Source organism: Protopterus annectens, chromosome 15.part0 (genome assembly GCF_019279795.1).
Source record: "Protopterus annectens isolate FY-2018-M chromosome 15.part0, PAN1.0, whole genome shotgun sequence".
Lineage (NCBI taxonomy): Eukaryota > Metazoa > Chordata > Ceratodontiformes > Protopteridae > Protopterus > Protopterus annectens.
In genome coordinates, this window is record NC_056749.1 from 258,189,396 (window position 1) to 258,210,870 (window position 21,475).

Here is a 21,475-nt window from a genome sequence, read left to right on the forward strand (position 1 = left end):
TGGCGTGACAAACTGCAATGCAGATTTGTAATGTCAGCAGCGTATAAAACATGCTGTAATCATTCTCTAACTTACTTACCTTATATACCTACGATTCAGTTTGTTTTTACACGCTGCTCACATTAAGCTTTTAGAAGAAAATCAGCTTGTAAAGCGGTTGATAAGGCAAGTGGTGGCAGCCAATCACATTACTGCAATCCAAACCACTACTTGCATAACACCTCCACTCCAAATCTATTTTTTTTTGTTCTCCTCTAATAAATAGAAGGTCCAGCAGCAAGTATTTCCTTTCTTTTTGCTGATATTTGCGGATTTCACCTGCTGCTGGATCCCTCTATTTATTGATCGCTATTGGAGACACTGGTTTGGCGGTTACCAGGAAGTTCTCGTTTTTTTTCCTGCCTGGGCCAAGAACTGCTTCTTTCTGCTCAACTTATTTTGCTTGTGGCAAGCTGACATTACGTACACAAGGTAGTAGGTTTGATTCTTGTGGGGTTTTTTTGGGAATGATTCCAACTGTGTGCGGAGAGAATGAAGTGTGCGTTTATGAATGCAGAAGAGACTGCATGTGTGTAAGAGAGAGCGAACGGTACAGAAGTGAATGAAGAGTGTATATGAATGTAGAAGCGACTGCTTGTGTATGACAGAGCAAACGATACAGGAGTGAATGAAGTGTGTGTGTATGAATGTAGAAGTGCCTGCTTGTGTGTGAGAGCACAGTCCTGTGAGGAGCAGACCAGGAGCACGAGACAAAAATCTTGACATTCTGAACTGTTGAGAGGTATATTTGCCACAGATGCATAATATAAATAAATGGCAGATATATATGCCCCTGGATGGGGATGTGGCAGTGGGTGGTCAACATCAGCAGTCTCTAAATGAATGCAGAGTTAAGAGAATGTTGCCTGCTCATCTTGATGTTGCAGACTTTCAAAAATTATTCAGTGACATTATTTGGAGTAGCCAGGCATTTGCTCTTTCAGTCCAAAGACTGGTAACTCAGTATTTGCAAATAAGTTTCCTGAATGAAATATGAACGGTGGATGAACTCTGCATCTACTGTGAGGTGGTTTTGGAAGCCTTTGAGTGACTGAGTTTTTTTTTCTCCATTGTACCTGTATGCAATAGATTTTGCTTCCTGAATAGATGTGATATGTCACAGGATGACATTTTGTGGTTTTTAATGAGTTGTGGACAAACAAAGGAAGCATATCTGCGACAGCCAGTGAAACAAGGGTGGCACCTGTGTACCCTGTAAGAGTACATGCAGGATGGTGTTTAAATGGCTGCAGCGTTGTTTTTTTTGTTTTTCTTTTAAGTCAGCAAGTTGAGCTGGTTAGAAGTCAAGTAAATTTGGATGCACTGATTAAATTTGGTTTCTCATCAGATATGATCTAGGCAGGCTGCTAAGGAGGACTTCTTACAAGTAGTGTCAAAAAAAAAAAAAAAAATTATGAGCCACTTTAGAGTCTGCTGAACCAAGGTGGCTGAGGCTGAAGAATCCCATAACTGTCCCAGGGCAATACCCACCTTGTTGTGAACTGGATGTTCCGCATATCTTTAATACTCCTTTTTCATAGTATTCCTTTGGCATCTCTACCATCCACCAAAGAAAGAAGGGCATTTTAAAGTCCTCAAAGAATAACCACATACCGAGACTGGAAAACTGCACTCCATCCTTATGGTAGAATTGGTCCCACTGTGCTGCTGCAAATATATCTGAATAAGCACTCATTGCCTTTGTCCATATTGTTATTTACCTTTTGACTGCTTTGATTGAAATGGCTGAACACCATTTTAGTCTCTGTACAATCTCTGACCTCTTGCCTTATCAGCCAAACCCCAAGGCATTTTTCCTTCAGGGTTATTAAATCTGTGTCCTGCTTTCCAAGTTTTATAGGCACTCGTAACATATAAGAAAAGCATATACCTGGAGCTACACTGCAGTTTCTAATGCCATTCCAGTTCTATAATCTCTTGCTGTTTCTGCTGCCCAACGTTATGAAAAAGCTAGAGTATAACCACGTTGTCATTTTGTGTGGTCTGACAGAATTCCTCGTCAGATATGGAAAACGGCAAACAGTCAACAGGCAGCGCACAAGGCCAGACGTTTACAGAATGGGCTCATGCATGGTTTGATGCACAGGTTTGGTGGATCTACAATCTGCCATGACAGCATCACCGAAGATGTTCACCTTTTCAGAAGCGATGGCATTCACCTAAATGAGGATGGCATTTCGTTGTTCTTGACTGACCTCCACAATGGCGTGAGGACAGCTGTGCACGATAAACTGCTAACATGCAGCTTATGAGAAAAATGGAAACCAGCCATGACCAAGTAGGACCAGTATGGCAAGTAAAACTATTGTTACATTTTATGAATACCGTTGTCACTGCTAACAACACAGGAAAAAAACCTGCTAGGGAATTTGTACACATGCTGAGTAACACTTCATTTTCAGACTGTAAAAGATCTGTATGTTGTGCACAGGTACAAACAACCATTTGCTTATGAATTGTGTTATGTAAAATATAATACTTTTCTGAGTTTGGCAATTAACTGTGGTACGGAGCTGGTGAACATGCAGAGTAAGAACTGTATGAGGAGAGTGCTGCCACTTACAATCGAATGTGTCAATAACCATTCAGCATACAGTATGTTGGCTACATCAAGAATACGTATATTTACAATATCTCTACTACTAATCGGATTGTGTGTGTGTAAGCTACTGGTTTTCAGGTTGTTAGGTATGTATCTTCACATCATTTTTGCATATAATGAACCAAAAGAATAATGCCTATATGCATAGCAGTGAAGATTCCAACTGGCAAACAAGGTAAGGAACATTATATACATGTGTCTTGCTGTAATGCAATAAATCCCTGAAACAACATCATTAACAGACTTGCATTTTTTATGACTAGGGTTATGGAAATTATATTTTTTTCATATTTTACTGAATGACTTTGGTAAGGAAAGACGTCAATGTGTTAAGGTGTAGTTCATTTTGAAGACAGTATTAGTCCTTACAACGTGGTAAAAGAAACATGGCCTTGCACTGTACACATGTACATGTCAGCTTGTTTAGGGCTTATGTTATGGATATTATGAATTTTGTTCATATTTTGGTAAATAACTTTGCAAGGGAGCATGTAATTGTGCCAAGTCATACCTCATTTTGAAGACAGCTTTAGTCCTTACAACATGGAAAAAGTACTGTGTCTGTATGCTGTACACATGTACGGGATATCACATTTTTTAGGACTTATGAAAACTGATATTTTAGTGAATGACTTAGCTAAGGAAATATGTCAATGTGCTAAGTAATACCTCATTTTGAAGACATTATTAGTTCTTACAATGTGGTAAAAGAAATGTGGCCTTGCGCTGTACACATGTAAATATATTAGTTTTAGGGCTTAAGCTACGGAAATTACGATTTTTTTTTTCATGTTTTGGTAAATAACTTTGCAAGGGAGCATGTCAATGTGCTATTACCTCATTTTGAAGACAGTATTAATAGTTCCAACATGGTAAAAACTGTGTCTGTGTGTTGTACACCTGTACAGATAAAGTTTGTTTAGGATTTAGGTTATAGAAATTATGATTTTTTTCATATTTTGCTAAATAACTTATTTATTTCCAGTTTGATTACCGGGGAGGTCCACTGGGCCCTGGGGATCCGATTTCAGTGGAGGCCCGGGGAGAAAAGCTCCAAAAATTCAAATACAAATTACAAAATATGAAAAAATATAAGTGATACATTGAGGTGACCAGTTTGTACAACAGGAACATTCATTATTACAAAATAGTCAAATACAACTTCACTAAGGTTATTCTAAAAAGGTTATACAATTATAAAGCTGTTCTTATAGAGTAATTTGAGATAATGCATTATATAAGCACATTCTAAAAAGGCTATACATTTATAAAGCTATTCTTATGGAGTAATTTGAGAAAATGCATTATAAAAGTACAGAGAAGAGAGTTAAGAAAATCTATTTACAGTATTTACACAAGGGGGGTCAAAGATAAATAATTGCAGGACATTTTAAGAGCAAGGGTACATTCCATGTGGGATATCAATGTGTTCTTGGATAATTTTTAGGTGGGGTAGACTATATGCACTGCCTCACCTTTTTACTTAACTTTGGAAGGCAACATGCGAGTGTGCCAAGTAATACCTCATTTTGAAGACAGTATTACTCCTTACAACATGGTAAAAGAACTGTCTCTATTGCTGTACACATGTACAGACACAGTTTTAGTATTGTAGGATTATGAAAATTATACATTTTCAATACTTCTCATTGATGACACAAATGACGCATCATTTTGAAGTTGACATTTAGCCACACAAATTGTACACTGATATGTAACCTCTGTCTGTTACAGGTGATGAGATATGCTTTATAGATTATGAGAAATATAATAATCATATTTCTGTGAATATCTCCGTAAAGGAGCATCACACAGTAATGGTTAATGTTTCATTTTAAAGATAACATTCAAACACATTAAATACAAATTGCATGGGGTCTACATGGTACACTGACCAAGATATTGTGCTTTGTTTTCCCAAAAAGGTAAAAAAATATGCACAATATCAGCATTCCTTGGTAAATATTAAATAATGACAGATACGCACAATCAACATTTACACTGTTTGAAAGGTCAGTGTCTGCTGAACAACTTTCGCATTTACATTTTTAGTCTAGCTATTATGATTAAAGAGTTATGATAATCCATGTGTAATACCATACAGAAAACAAATTATATGAAAATGAGCTCAGGCTGCACTGTTGTTCCTATGGTGGAAGTAAGCAGACAGCATTTTCTGAGCCGCTCCGCAGTGAATGAGTTAAGTATTAGCATCCTAAACCTGTCCCTATGCAACAGCTTTAGCTACTTGATCTTATTTGACAACTACACCTTTCTCATTCTGTACCTTTCAGTAGCATACTTTCATTATAATTTCATTTATTTACCTTAAAGGATGAACTTCTTCCTTTCTGCCTTTAACGTATTTTGCCTTAACCTCTTATTCGTTTCATTCAAACATATTTGGTTTTACTGCATCAATGCTTTATCACCTCCTTTTACTTCCTGGAATTTACGAGTCTTCCTCAGATTTCTTTTCTCTAGTCCTCTGCCACAAACATTCCACATTAGGATAAATATTCTTGTATTTTCCTCAGTCAACTCGCGACTCAAATTCCTAAAAAAATCTTGCATTTATACATTTTCTGTAAATAGCTGCCTTTCATTTTGTTACACCTGTAATTTTCAGCAATGCTCAGTTAATTTCTTAAATCCCCTGCCTTTTTCAGTAATAAACTGCCTCTCGCAATTCTACTACATGATCAGAAAAGCCACAAAATAAGGTCACAGTATTAGCTTCCATTTATTTATTTATTTATTTTTTATTTTTTACATTTGACCGGGAAAGTCTGACTAGGTTCTACAGATCCTGTTTTCAGCAGAGGCCCGGGGAGAAATGCTCCAGAAGCATGTCTTTAGAATGTGGGAGGAAACTGGAGTACCCGGAGGAAACCCACGCGAACGCAGGGAGAACATGCAAACTCCACACAGAAGGCACCCCAGCCAAGAATTGAACCGGAGAACCTCTTGCTGTGAGTTAATCTCTTGCAGAAAACAAACCAACTTCTGTCCTTGCACATCCCTTGGACCAAGCAGATTTATGATCCTGTCCTACATTTGGTCACAACTGTGAAAAACTCTTTTCATACATTTACTTATCTTCCTTGCTTTTACCAGCGGTGGTAGTGCTGCAGTAGCGTTGTCGCCTCACAGTAAGATGCTGTCCGGTTCGATTCTCAGCTAGAGCATCTTCTGCGTGGAGACATGCGTGAATGGGTGTTCCTTCGTTGAAGGTTGTGCGTCAGGCCGGGCAAGCCGGTATGTAAAAATCAACTGCCAATCACTAGCGGACCGGAGTTCCGTTGTGGCGACCCCTAACCGGGAAAAGCCAAAAGACACAAACTTCTCTTCCTTGCTTTTCTTTTTCTTTCTCAAATGTCACAATCAGTGTCTCCCAAAATCACTAGATTCATGTGAACATTCAAATACTTTTAAGTTCTTGAAAAGTTGTGTTTTTTTTTTTTGTTTTTTTTTACTAATACAAACTAACATATACCATATCACCAGTCTTTTAAAACTACACTCTAGCATCACTAACCTTCCAGGACAAATAACTGCATGTAAAATATAGTAATCTTATTCAATATAATTTCGGAATTTAAATTGCCCTAAAAGCTTACGATCCTCCCTCCCCATACTTGCTTGAACTGCACTTTCTGTTTTTATGTTCATTAAATGTTATCTAATAAGCATATTCTGCCATTTTCCAACCATTTAAACCATTCTACCAAGTTAATTCTTCTGGTTTAATTTCTTATACTGTTTACATTAAAAGAGAAAACACAAAAATATATGCTTTGCATATTTTGTACGAGATCTTAAATCCATTTTTTCCTTTTCTTTCTACAACTCCTAACACATTTAATATTCTTAATTTTTCTTGTTTTATATATCTTTCCAGTCTCTCTAAAATGTCATCATTCCCCACAACCAGACATTCCTTTCAGTTTTCTTCCATCGACGGAATCTTCTGCCCTCTCTTCATAGTGACCGGGTAATACTTCCTCACCAGCTAAACCAGCTTGCATACAGTTGCATCTTCATTGTCTAACACAGTCATACCAGCTATATTAATTAAATCTGCTAATACATACAATTACCAGTTTTAAATACATGGCAGTTGCCTCTCGAGGGTCTGACATGTACATTAGATCACCTTTTTACACAATGGATTAATCAAATGATCTTCTGCAGCACAAAAAATATATAGATATTTGAGGCATCCTAAAATATAATGGCAAGTTTGATTCAATTATGCATAATTACACAAGGAATAGGATTCATATTTTCATTTTCTCGTAATGTTACACATTTCTTATCGTTAACAAATTTTCCTCTCATCATGCAATTTAACCAGAGTGCACAGGCAGAAACTAGTCTTAAATCTCCTCTTATTTTAGGTCAAACCCAAATTAAGCTTGTTTGTTTTTTAAAAATTGGAGTAAACTCAAACAAAAAGTACAGTTGTGTACCTACCATAAATGTAGATGCTAGAGTGTATTGACTGTTGCAGTCATTACTCTTGGGTTATCCTGCTGGTAGGCTACCCGCAATCAGCCAGAATTCCAAAGTCTAGGTCCGGTGTCGATTGCTGTCGTATCCTCCCTGACGTCAGTGCACCAGGGGTATAAAAGATGCAGCCGATGCCATTTTCTTCAGTTTTTCTTGCCTCAGATGTCAGGTGCCCCCAAAAAGGTAGGCTAAAAAATTATGCCAATAATTATGCATGCAGTAAAATAAAAATTTCCTTCATCTATAAGCAAATACACCACATAGGTTGTATAAAATAGAGAAGCATAGGTAAGTCCCAGCAAAGAAAAGGGGGATGGTGAGTGAGTAACCTGGACTGCAACAGTGAATACACTAACATCTACATTTATGGTAGGTACACAACTGTACTATGTTCCGAGTTTCACTGTTGCAGTCATTGCTCTTGGGTTGAATCCCAAAGCTGAGGTTGGGTGGCTGGGCCTAAATAGGATTAGGAGAGGCTATAAGGCCTTGCAGAACATCAGTGGTGAAGCCTGCTCTGGATTTAGAGTAGAGAGGTAAATGGTAGTACTTTGTAAAAGTGTGCAATTCCAAGTTGCAGCCTCTAAAATGTCTTTAGTTGGTACTCCTCTGAGAAAGGCTGCTGAAGTGGCTGCTGCCCTGGTAGAATGAGGCCTAATGCCCTTGGGCACTGATTTGCCATGTTGTGAGTAGCAGAAACGAATGCAGTGGCCTATCCATTTTGAAATAATCTGTTTTGAGATGGGCTTTCCTTGAGATCCTGCAGCATATGCCACTAAAAGTTGCTCAGTTTTTCTGAAAGCTTTAGTTCTGTCCAAGCAGAAGAGTAGTTGTCTGCGTATGTCCAAGGAATGCAGAAGTCTCTCACCCTTGTTCTGTGGGTTTGGATAAAAAGTAGGCAAATGAATGGTTTGGTCAAGGGCCACACTGGACACTACCTTAGGCATAAATGTTGGGTTTGTCCTTAGAGAAACCCTGGCTGGATGGAAAATGATGAAAGGTTCCACAGCCATGAGTGCCTGTAACTCTGAAACTCGTCTTGCAGAGGTTATGGCTAGGAGCAGAGCTGTTTTCCAAGACAAAAACTTTATATCAGCTGTACTGGCTGGCTCAAAGGGCGGCAGTGTGAGTTTTTCAAAGACATAATTGAGGTCCCATGCAGGTACTGGGGCTCTCCTAGGAGGTCTTATGTTTTTGGCCCCTCTGAGGTACTGCCTTAGTAATGGATGGGAAAAAAATAGGAGATTCCGTATTGTAATGAGCTGAAATGGCAGAGGCATGAATTTTAATGGATGAAAAGGATAGGCCCTTGTCCAGCATCTCAGTTAGGTATCGTAAAATCTGAGGAATATTTGGAACAGATGTGTCAATTCCTTGTGCCTGGTTCCAAGCACAGAATCTCTTCCATTTTTCTGCACAAGATTTTCTGGTACTGGGCCTCATGGCCTTCAAAATAACATCCATCACTGCTTTAGAGAGAGGAGTGTTTTGAATGGTTACATTATTCGCCATGTTGCCAGATTTAGGGTCCTCAGTTGGCTGCGCAGAATCCGATTGTTTCGCTGGGTCAGTAAGTGAGGAATTAGAGGCAATGACCAGGCTGGGCCTTGAGACAAGCTTTTTAGGACTGGGTACCAGTGCTGTCGTGGCCAGTCTGGGGCAATCAGAATCATTCTTGGCTTCTCCTGTCTGACCTTTAGGAGCACTTTGGGGATGAGAGGCAGAGGAGGAAAGGCATATACTGTAAGGGTTTTCCAGCTGAATGATAGAGCATGCACTTTCTATGCTTGCTTGTGATAAGTCCTTGTGCAGAATTTCTGTAGTTGGCAGTTGTGAGGGGAGGCAAATAGATCGATGGCTGGGCATCCCCATTCCTTTGTTATCATGCTGAAGACTTGTGGATCCAGTTTCCACTCGTGGGGATCGGTGAGGTTTCTGCTTAGTTCGTCTGCCAAAGTATTGTTCTTTCCTGGCAGGAATTGTGCTTGCAGGTGTACTTGATAAGTCGATGCTGTGTCCCACAAAGTCATGGCTTGTCTGCAGAGGGGGCAGGAATGTGCGCCTCCCTGCTTATGTACCACATGACTGTAGTACTGTCCGTCCTTATCAGTAGTTGTCCTGGAGTAGATTCCTTGAAAGCTGTCAGGGCATTCTGAACAGCTAGCATCTCTTTTTGATTGATATGTAGATGCATTTGGCTTGTGGACCATGTGCCCTGAATACCTTTTCCTGCCATGTGTGCTCCCCAGGCATAATCTGCTGCATCTGTTATTGACTGCCTGGCTGTGGGTAGAGTGAATGGCTGTCCCTTGTTGAGGTGACAGGCACGTGCCCACCATCGAAACTCCTCTTGCAGGCAAGGAATGAGGGTAATTAATGCTTCCAGGCTTTGACAATGTTGAGTCCAAACACTTTTTAGGTACCATTGAAGTTTCCTCATATGCAGTCTGGCATATGGAATTGGCAGAATGCAGGATGCCATGAAGCCCAAAGCCTGCAGAATTTTTCTTGCAGATAACTGGATTTTTGTTGCCGACATTTTGAAGTAAGAAGTTAGTTGCCTTTGTCTGGCGTGAGATAAGCCATCTGGGCAGTTGTATTTAAGCTTGCACCCAGGAATATTATCTCTTGAGAGGGTACTAGTTTTGATTTATTTTCGTTTACTGTGTACCCTAGGCAAATTAATAATCTTTTTACGACTGCCAGATGCTTTAGTAGTGTCCTTGTTCTCTGCTTGTATAAGGCAGTCATCCAAGTAAGGATATATTTGAATTGCTCTGTCTGCAAAACGCAATTACTGCTGCCAGGCATTTTGTGAAGACCCTGGGTGCAGTAGATAAGCCAAAGGGCAGTACCAAGAATTGGTAGTGCATTGAGCCAGCTATAAATCTGAGGTATCTTCTGCAAGATTGTCCGATTGGGATATGCAGGTATGCCTCTTAGGTCCAAAGTTACAAGCCAAGCCTTCTTGCCCAGCATGTGCAAAAGCTGCTGCAGAGTTAACATTTTGAATTTTGGAACATCCAGAAATGTGTTTAGAATAGACAGGTCCAGTATTGGTCTCCAGGTTTTGTCCTTTCTGGGTACCAAGAAAAGTCTTGAGTAAAATCCTTGTCCCTGCTCTTGCTGTGGTACTTGCTGAATGGCCCTCATGTTCATAAGGGAAGAAACTTGTTTTTGTGCCTCTGCCCATTGATTGTGTGGCATGTTTGGCATACCTTTAGCTTTTGGCAGGGTGTGAAAGTGGAACCTGTAGCCCTGGGACACTATATTCAATACCCATTTGTCCTGGGTGATCATGTGCCAATTTTGAGAGAAAAGTGATAGTTTTCCCTCTAAGGGGGCTGCAAGATGATAAGTGCTTGGTGCTGGTAGAGGCAAGTCATTGGGACTGTTTCCTGTATGGCTGTGCTTTGTCTTCTCCACTTTTGGAGGTAGAAGCACCACACTATTTAGGCCTGTATGAGCCCTGGGGCTGGGATTTGCCTCTTTGTGGCCTGTCCGACACTGGAAAGGACCAATTCTTTGTAGGCCAGTTCCTGCTAAATCTTGGTGGCTAAACCTGTAAGAAATCCTTTACTGTTTGCATAGATTTTGCTTTGTCCTGCATTTTCTTCAAAACCTCCTCTGCTTTAACACCAAATAAAGTATCATGCTGTAATGGAGCATCTAATAAATTTTGCTTTAACATGATCAGGCAGACTTTGCTCCTTTAACAGAGCATGCCTCCTAATTACAGAACCTGGACTGCGGCCCTGCTGGAGGCCTCTAAAGAATCAAACCCACATTGCAAAGTATGCTTTCCAACTTGCTCAGCTGCATGCAATAAATCCTGCATTTCCTTGTTTTCTGCACACTCAGAGTTTAACAACATTTTCGGTTTAAGCAATGCCATGAGATGTTGCTGATATTTGAGCATATGAAACTGACCATTTAAGGCCCTTATAGCCAAGGTAGCAGATGTGTAAACCTTTTTCCCCCATCTATCCAATGCCCTAGAATCTCTGTCAGAGGGGGTAGGGTTTTTCGCAGCAGAAGCCTTAACTCCTTTGGGACCCTGAGAAATAGTTTCTGGGTCTACAGCAGGGTTTTTAAAAAGGAATTTATGAGAGTCAGGAACCCTGTAATATCTGTCAGGCTTAACAGGAGCTGGAGGTAAGGAGTCAGGGGGGTAAGACTAGACTACGAAAACGCATCATCTACAATGTCTAACAGGTGGGATGGCTAGTGGCTTGTGTTGAGGTAGTAAAAGGAAATCCCCGAGCCTCTTTTTAGATTCTGAAAAATCTTGGCTCTCCCAGTGGAAATGCTCCCTCATGGTATGTAAGGTTTCCCCAAAAGAATAGCCCTCTGGAGGAGAAGCTGAAGGTATAGACTCTTCCGCATCAGAATCCTCACAGGGGGGAAGAGAATATTCCTCATCAGAAGAGGAATCAGAAGAAATGAAAACCTGATCTGAAGATTCATAGACAGTCTTCTCTTGCCTAGGCCTCTTATCAGGAGGGGGATGGGAACCCCTGATCAAGGTAATCAAGTCTTCGGCCATTTTGAGCATCTGTCTTCTGGGCATAGATGCTTGACCACGTGGCTCTTGAGTTTGTTTCTTTGCTTTGGAAGGTGCTTTAGTCTTTTGCCTGTGAAGCTGAAGTTGTTTGATGTAAAGATGTTTAGGTCTGAATACACCCTCAGAAGCAGATGCCTGCTCAGTGGCTCGGGACCCACCTGAAGGGATAATATCAGAGACTCCAATACCTTGAGTTTTCAGCGGCATGGCCGACTCCACATGGGAGTTGGTAGTGGTCTGCGTCTCTAAAGTAGCGGACGTCAGGGGCTCCGAAAGTGCCTCACTGAGGACCTGCGAACCGGCGACTGGCTTATGAGAAGCTTCGTCGGTTTTGGGCCTCAGTTGTCTATCTCTTGCCTTTTCTTTGCATTTCTTTTGAACTCCAGTAGTCGGATGGCTATCCAACGACATTTCTGGATAATTAAACCAGCGTCCAAAATAGTTTAAAGCAAAATCATACAGACGTTTAATAGTGCGTTGGTTAAATCTAGCACAAATCCCTCAACCAGAAATGTTGTGATCAGGGCATAGGCAAGGAACACAGTAAAAGACAAAAATCCAGAAAGGTCGTCAGCAAGACGTCTCCAAAAGCTCGGACAACAAAATTGAGTAAAAAAAGAGAGTAAAATATTCCACCGTTTATTGTAAAACACACAGAGCAATAAAAGGTTAAGCGCTTTCGTCTGAATAATATCAGACTTCCTCAGAACCATGAATGAAAACGCTCTAATAGTATTTAAATACATTTTGGCGCCAACTTCCTTATACAAACAATCAGTTCTTAAAGAGTCACACTCCTATGCTGTAGCAAGAACTTTTTTTCTTCACATGCTCATTAATACAGAATACATAACTGTGTGATGATACCATGTACAATGCATTTAACAAGGCATTCAATCATCTAAAAGTACTTTGCTTACGGTATTCACATACAATATTTTGAAAAAAGTAAAAATAGAAATAAAAAAAATAAATACATAAAGTAAAATAAACATAGTCCATGTATGTGTATATCAACGCTCTGCAAATACCACTAACTAACCAGTCTCACCTTCTACCAGTAACAGGAACAGGAACAGGAACACAGTAAGAATGAAATCCTTATGAGCTATTTGCTTCCCACAAGAAATGCACTTATTAACTTTTCCTGACATCTGTCTGGAGCAAGAAAAAAAAAGTTTCCCCAACGGGGTACTTGGCTTTATTGAAGACTTCGGATCTGAAACTCTAACACCAAAATCTCAGGAGTTGGCCGACCGACACTTGCAAACTGCTTCTGCTTCGGGCACCGCGCGGCAAGAAAGACTAAAGAAAATTGTGTCGGCCGCATCTTTTATACCCCTGACGACCTGACGTCAAGGAAAGGGCAACAGCAGCTGACGCAGGACCCAAGACTTTGGAATTCAGGCCGGTTGAGGGCAATCTGCCAGCAGGATTACCCAAATGTAATGATTGCAACAGTGAAACACGAAGAACATCTGAGCTTGAAGATGTATTTGGTAAGTCAAGGCTGTGTTCCACAAGGCCATGGCTAGTCTGCAAAGGGGGTAGGAGTGGGTACCCCCCTGCTTGTTTATGTACCAAAACTGTGGTGTTGTCAGTCTATCAGCAGTTGTCCTGGATGAAGTAAGTCCTTCAAGGCTGTCAGAGCATTCTGAACAGCTAGCATTTCTTTCTGGTTGATATGTAGATGCATATGGGTTGGGCTCCATTTGCCCTGAATGCATATCCCTGCCAGGTGGGCCCCCCAGGCATAGTCTGATGTGTATGTAGTTAGGGTGGCAGGGGGTAGAATGAATGACAGTCCCTTGTTTTGGTGACATCTCTGCCCACCAAAGAAACTCCTGCTGCAGGCAGGGAATGAGAGGAATCATTGTTTCCAGACTGTGACAATGTTGACTCCATGAGCTTTTTAGCTACCACTGAAGTTTTCTCATATGCAGTCTCGCATATGTTATTAGTAGAATGCAGGATGCCATGAACCCTAAAGCCTGCAGAATTTGTCTTGCAGATAGCCGGGTTTTTGTTGCCACTTGAAGTATGTTGTCAAATGAATTTGTTTGTCTGGCGTGAGGCAAGTCATCTGGGCAGTTGTATTCAAGCTTTCACCCAGGAATGTAATTATTTGGGAGGGTACCAGTTGTGATTTCTTTTCTTTTATGGTGTACCCTAGGCATGCTAGAAGCCTTTTTACAAACGCCAGATGTTGCAGAAGAGTGTCCTCGTCCTCTGCCTGAATGAGACAATCGTCCAGATAAGGATAAATTTGAATGTTTGTCTGCAAAATGCAATTACTGGTGCCAGGCACTTTGTAAAGACCCTGGGCGCAGTAGATAAGCCAAAGGGCAGTGCAGAGAATTGGTAATGCAAAAAGCCTGCATTGAAGCGGAGGTATCTTCTGCAAGATTCCCTTATTGGGATATGCAGGTACGCCTCTAAGTCTAGAGTTACCAACCAGGCATTCTTGCCTAGCATAGGCAGTAGCTGTTGTAAAGACAGCATTTGAATTTTGGAATGTCCAGGAATGTGTTTAGAATTGTTAAGTCCAGAATTGGATGCCATGATTTGTCTTTGTTGGGTACCAGGAAGTGTCTTGAATAAAATTCTTGTTCTTTTTCCTTTTCGGGTACTGGTTGAATAGCCCCCATATCCATGAGGGATAGGACTTGTTTCGGGGCCTCTGCCCACAGGTTTGGCGGCAGATCTGGCCATCCGTCTGGAATTGGCAACGTGTGGAAATGAAACCTGTACCCCTGGGATACTATGTTTAATACCCACTTGTCCTGGGTAATTAAATGCCAATTTTGAGCATGAAGTGCTAGTCCGCCCCCCCCAAGGGGCTGCCAAAAAGTAAGCGCTTGGAGATGGCAGAGGAAAGTCATTGAGATTGTTTACTGTAGGGTTGTGCTTTGTTACCTCCTGATTTGGAGGTGGAGGCACCCCTATTGCTTTGACCTGTAAGATCCTGGTGATCGATATCTGGAGCCTTTGGAGCACCTGGGTTTGCCCTGAGCGGCTCTGTTGGACACAGGAAAGGACCAATTCTTAGTAGGCCAGTGCCTACTGAACCTGGGTGGCTGCACTTCCAAGAAATCTTTTACAGTTTGCATAGATTTAGCTTTGTCCTCCATTTTCTTTAAAACCTCTTCTGTCTTATTACCAGACTGTCATGCTGTAAAGGGGCATCCAACAATTTAGCTTTAACATGATCAGGCAGATTTTGCTCCTTGAGCCAGGCATGCCTTCTCATCACAGATCCAGTTACGGCAGCCCTGCAAGAGGCCTCCAAGGAATCAAAACCACATTGCAAAGTATGCTCTCCAACCTGTTCTGCTGAATGCAATAAATCCTTTAACTCTATTTTCCACACAATCAGAAATTAACATCATTTTCTGTTTCAGTAAGCCCATAACATGCTGTTTATATTTAAGCATATGAAACTGGCAGTTTAAAGCCCTGATTGCCAAGACTGCAGACGTATAAACCTTCTTTCCCCATCTATCCAGCACTCTGGAATTTATATCAGAAGGGGGTAGGATTTTTGGCTGTAGAAGCCTTAACACCCTTGGGAGCCTGAGAAATATTCTCAGGGTCAGCAGCAGGATTTTTGAAAAGAAATTTGTGGGAGTCAGGAACCCTGTAATATCTGTCTGGCTTACTAGGAGTTGGAGGCAGGAAATAGTACAGTTTTGTACCTACCATAAATGTAGATGTCCGATAGACATGCAACTGCAGTCATAACATGTGGGTTGTCCTGCCTCAGGCAGCCCTCGGTCGGCCGGATTCCAAAGTCTGGGTCCGACGTCGGCTGATGTCGCATTTCTCTCCGACGTCAGAGCGGCTGGAGTACATAAGCATCAGCCGACGCCATTTTCTTCAGTGTTTCTTGCCCCAGATGCCAGGTGCCCTCCAAGGAAGGCTGTAATCAAATTGGAAGACAAAAACAGGATTCCAAACAAATAAATGAGCAATAAAACAAATACACCATAACAGATATCCCCAGCTAAGAGCAACAGGGATAGGAGTTGACCCTAGGCATAGAGGGGTATGGAGGGAGGGAAAATCCGACTGCAGTTGCATGTCTATCGGACATCTACATTTATGGTAGGTACAAAACTGTACTATGTCCTTCAAGAATGCAACTGCAGTCATAACATGTGGGTAGAATACCATAGCTTAGATGGGGGAGGAGGTATGTCCTAGGAAAAAGATGGTGTGGCAATCAAACCCTGCAGGATTGCCGAAGCAAAGCCTGCTCTGGATCTGGAATATAGAGGGAGATTGTAGTGTTTGGAGAATGTATGCACGGAGCTCCATGTAGCAGCTTCTATAATGTCCTTGGTAGGCACCCCTCTTAAAAATGCTGTAGAGGTGGCTGTAGCTCTGGTAGAATGTGGTCTGACATTGGCTGGAACAGTCTTTCCATGAAAAGAATAACAGAATCTGATGCAATGTCCAATCCATTTAGAAATAGTCTATTTTGAAATTGCTTTTCCTTGGACTGCAGGGGCGTAAGCTACAAAAAGTTGTTCAGACTTCCTACTGGCCTTGGTTCTGTCCAGGTAGTATCGAAGTTGTCTGTGAATGTCCAAGGTATGCAAAAGTCTTTCCCCCTTATTCTCAGGATTGGGGAAGAAAGCAGGCAGATGAATGGCTTGATTTAGAGAAACCCTAGATACCACCTTTGGCATAAAAGTAGGGTTGGTCCTTAATGAAACCCTGTCTCTGTGGAAAATAATAAAGGGTGGTATTGCCATTAGGGCCTGTAGCTCCGAAACCTTTCTTGCTGAGGTAATTGCCAACAGGAAAGCTGTCTTCCATGAGAGAAATTGCAAGTCAGCTGAAGCTGCTGGCTCAAAAGGAGGTAGAGTCAGTTTTTCTAAGACAAAATTGAGGTCCCAGTCTGGCACTGGGGCCTTTCTTGGTGGCTTAATGTTCTTGATTCCCCTGAGGAATTGTCTTAGTAAGGGGTGAGAGAAAACAGGAGGATCAGTGTTGTATCTAGCTGAAATAGCAGATGCATGTATCTTTATGGAAGAATATGAGAGGCCGTTCTTTAACATATCTGCCAAATATTCCAAGATGAGTGGGATGTTCAGAAATGAAGCATCATGTCCCTTGCTGGTATTCCAATTGCTGTATCTTTTCCACTTTGCTAAGTAAACCTTTCTGGTGGATGGTCTTCGAGCCTCTGTTAGTATCCGCTGAACCTCCTTAGAGAGAGATAAGCTGAAGTTATTTATGGGATCTCCCAAGCTGTTAGCTGCAGTGTCTGAAGGTTTGGATGCAGTGCTTCGAAGTTGTGTTGAGTCAAAAGTAGAGGCCACTGAGGGAGGGCCCACCTCCTGGTGTGACATATGCTCCGTAGTAGTGGGTACCAGTGTTGTCTTGGCCAATCCGGAGCTATTATGATTCCCTTGGGCTTCTCTGCTTTGATCTTTAGTAATACTGAGGTCATCAGTGGCAGAGGTGGGAATGCATAGATTGCTAGGGAGTTCCAGTTGAATGAGAGGGCATCTATTTTCCAAGCTTTTGGATGGTATGTCCTTGTGCAAAATTTTGGTAGAAGATGGTTGAGGTGAGAGGCAAATAGGTCCACTTCTGGCTTGCCCCATGTCGAAGTGAGTTGTCTGAAGACCTTTGGGTGTAACCTCCACTTGTGTGGATCTGTGAAATTCCTGCTTAGGCTGTCCGCCAACACATTGTCTTTTCCTGGAACAAACTGGGATTGTAACTGGATGTTTAGGCTCAGTGATTTTTCCCAAAGCTGCATTGTCAGTCTGCAAAGGGGGTAAGAGTGGGTGCCCCCCTGCTTGTTTATGTACCACATCACAGTGGTGTTGTCTGTCCGTATCATTAAATGGCCTTGCTGTAGTTGGTGTTGAAAAGCCTCGATGGCATGCATTACTGCCAGCATTTCCTTTTGGTTTATATGCAGATGTGTTTCCTTTGGAGACCATTGTCCTTGTATACACCTGCCCTCCATGTGCGCCTCCCCCATCCAAGGTCTGAGGTGTCTGTAGTCATGGTCTGTGTTATCTGTGGTTTTTTGAATGACATACCTGTGTTTTCCTGGCTCACCGAGGCCCACCATAGGAATTCCTTTTGTAGGCATGGAATGAGTGGTATGATTGTCTCCAAGTTGTTGCTGTGTTGAGACCAAATGCTTTTTAGGTACCATTGAAGCTTTCTCATGTGTAGTTTTGCTAATGGAACCAGTAGAATGCAGGATGCCATGTAACCCAGGGCCTGTAGGAATCTCCTTGCAGTCATCTGGGTGAGCTTTGCAAAACCTTTGAAGTAATGAGTTAACTTCTCTTGCTTGTCTTCTGTCAGGTAAGCCATCTGAGAGGCTGTGTCTAGTTTGGCTCCTAAGATTATTTGCTGGGATGGCTGCAGTCTTGACTTTTGGAAGTTGACTGTGTATCCCAAAGCTTGAAGTAATCGTATGACATAATCCAGGTTTTTTGTCAACATCAATTTGTCATCCGCTTGTATGAGGCAGTCGTCCAGGTGCAGGTAAATTTGTATACCCTGGAGCCTGCAATGAGCAATTACTGAAGCCAGGCATTTTGTAAATACTCTGGGCGCAGTAGATAAGCCAAATGGCAATGCTGAGAATTGATAATGCTCTGGCCCTGCAAGAAATCTGAGGTATCTTCTGCAGCTGTGTCTGATAGGGACATGCAGGTATGCCTCCTTGAGGTCCAGAGTAATCAGCCACGACTCCTTGCCCAGCATGGGAAGGAGTTGCTGTAGAGTCAGCATTTTGAACTTTGGTACTATGAGAAAGGTGTTTAATGCGGACAAGTCCAGTATTGGTCTCCATTGAGATTCTTTTCTTGGAACAAGGAACAGTCTTGAGTAAAACCCCTGTTCTTGTTCTTGTTGTGGAACTCTTTCTATTGCTTTCATTCGAGTCAGCAGAGTGATTTGCTTGATAGCCTCTGCCCTTTGAATTTGTGGTAGGTTTGGCATGCCTTGTTTTCTTGGTAAGGTATGAAAATGAAACCTGTACCCTCGGTCTATAATGTCCAAAATCCATTTGTCCTTTGTCAGTCTGTGCCAGTTTTCTGCAAACAGGGATAATTTCCCGCCCAAGGGAGCTTCTAGTTGTTCCCTGGTAGGCGGTAGTAGAGGAAAGTCATTGAGTTTGTGGTTGTTGGGCAGGTGAAACCCCTGCGTCACTTCTTTGGTTTCCTGGCTGCCATTGTCGTCCCCTGTAAGGGCCTCTGTATTGGCCTCTTCCTCGGCCATGTCTGTTCTTACCCCTTTGAAACTTTTCTGGATTAGGAAAGGTCCAGTTTTTTGAAGGCCAATTTCTACTGAATCTGGGGGGTTGAACCTGGAGGAAATATTTCACAGTCTGAACTGATTTTGCTTTTTCTTCGATGGTCTTTAACACATCCTTAGCATTTGCACCAAAAAGCTTGTTCTTTTCCAAAGGTGCATCCAGAAGTTTTGCTTTTACATGATCTGGTAGAGGTTGATCTTTTAACCAAGCATGTCTACGAATCACTGCCCCTGTCATAGCTGCCCTACATGAAGCTTCCAGTGCATCATATCCACACTGCAGGAAGTGATTGCTTACTTGCTGAGTGTTATGTACAGCTTCCTGCAAAGTCTTCCTGTCTAAAGGATCAGGAGAAGCTAATGTTTTTGTAAATCTTCTAAGAGATAATCCTGATATTGTAACATATGAAAAGGCAATTTAAAGCTCTCATAGATAAGGTAGTGGATGTGTAAACCTTTTGCCCCATCTCTCTAATGACCTTGCTTCCCTGTTGGAGGGCAAAGGATTTTTTGAGGTGGAGGCTGAAACTCCTTTAGGCCCCTGTGAAATAGTTTCCAAATCAGCAGAATGGGCCCTGAATAAATGGGAATGAGTTTCTGGGACCCTGTAATACCTGTCTGGCTTGGCTGGAGCAGGAGGAAGAGAATCAGGGGTAGCACTAGAGTCAGAATACAAATCATCCAGAACATCAAGTACAGGAGGAATAGCTAAGGGCCTGTGCTGAGGCTTCTTAAGAAAAGTCCTAAGGCGTTTCCTAGAATCAGAATATTCCTGACCCTGCCACTTGAAATGTTCCCTCATGGTGTGTAGAACTTCCCCAAAAGAAATATCCTCAGGAGGGGAGGCCGAAGGGATGGAATCTTCTGCATCCGAGTCCTCATAAGTCTGGAAGAGCTCTTCCTGGCTATCAGAGTGGACAGAGCCCTCAGAGTCTTCATCTGAACGAGTAGGGTCAGAGGGTTCAACCCGGGGCCTTTTATCAGGAGGAGGCTGGGATGCTCTCTCAGGATGGGCCTGTGAACCTCTAATCATGGAAATTAAATCAGCAGCCATGGACATAATTTGTGTCTCTGGAGTCGGCTGGGGTAAGGATTTAGAAGTAATATGCTTTGTTTTGATGGCTGCCTTAGCCCTAGTGTAGGCCTTAATAGACATGGCCATAGGAGGCCTGGCAGCTCCACGTGCAGGAGTGACCTTGTCTACAGCAATGGTCTCGGGCATTTCCTTGGTTACGGTATCCGGAGGAAAGTCTAAAACTGGCGGAGTAATGTCTGGAATCGGAGTAGTCAGTAATGCGGTGTCTTCGGTTCGGAGCGGTGGAGAGACAGTCTCAGAGGGAATCGGAGCACTCGCGCTAGGTTTTGGCGTGGAGTCGGTGGTAGACGCGGGCCGAGGATGTTGGTCCCGGTCTTTTCACTTTTTGGGTGTTTGCGATGTCGGAAGATCCGACGGTATGGTGTAGGCAAATTTTTCGCCGAAAAAATCTTCAGCGAACTCCACCCGGCGCCTGAGAGTGCGCTTGTTGAAGCGAGCACAGGCTACACAGGCCGAGACGTCGTGGTCTGGGCCCAGGCAAGGGAGGCAGTAAGAGTGGAAATCCTTATGAGGTATTTGTTTACCACAAAAAAGACAATTGTTAACTTTTTCAGTAATTTCTGACATCGGCTGAGGCAAGAAAAGGTCCCCAACGGGGTACTTAGCTTTTTCGATGACTTCGGTATCGTAGAATACAGGAGCTGACAGACCGGCACTTGCGAACTTGCTTCTGCTTCGGGCACCGCGCGGCAAGAAAGACTGGAGAAAATGGCGTCGGCTGATGCTTATGTACTCCAGCCAGAGAGAAATGCGACATCAGCTGACGTCGGACCCAGACTTTGGAATCCGGCCGACCGAGGGCTGCCTGAGGCAGGACAACCCACATGTTATGACTGCAGTTGCATTCTTGAAGGACATCAGGAGCCATGCTTGATTCAGAGAACACATCAACAATGTCTAATACAGGAGGTATTGCCAAAGGCCTATGCTGAGGAAGAAGAAAATCCCTAAACCTCTTTTTTGATTCTGAGAAGTTCTGACTCTCCCAGTGAAAATGTTCCCTTAAAGTATGTAAAGTCTCTCCAAAAGAGAAATCCTCAGGAGGAGAAGCAAAAGGGATAGATTCCTCTGCAAAGTCCTTAATTCATAATCAGTGCCTTGCCTAGGCCTCTTAGCGGGGGGGGGGGGGGGGGGTGTTGGGAACCCCTGATCAAGGTAATTAAATCCTCAGCCATTTTGATTATTTGTTTTTTTGGCATAGGGGCCTGAGCACGTGGCTCATGCGCCGGTTGTTTAGACGTAGAAGTTGGTTTTGGCCTTGTTTTTGATGATGGCGTCTGTTTAATATACAAATGTTGAGGCCTGAAAACACCCTCAGAATCCGGTGCCTGCTCAGTGGCTCCGGACC

The 21,475-nt window shown here is 42.5% G+C and overlaps 1 protein-coding gene across 1 annotated transcript in view; it reads right to left on the reverse strand.

The window, feature by feature from the left end:
* ATRX (ATRX chromatin remodeler) overlaps window positions 1–21,475 on the reverse strand; it is a 3,779,564-nt gene that overhangs the window by 3,230,580 nt on the left and 527,509 nt on the right. The window lies entirely within an intron of this gene.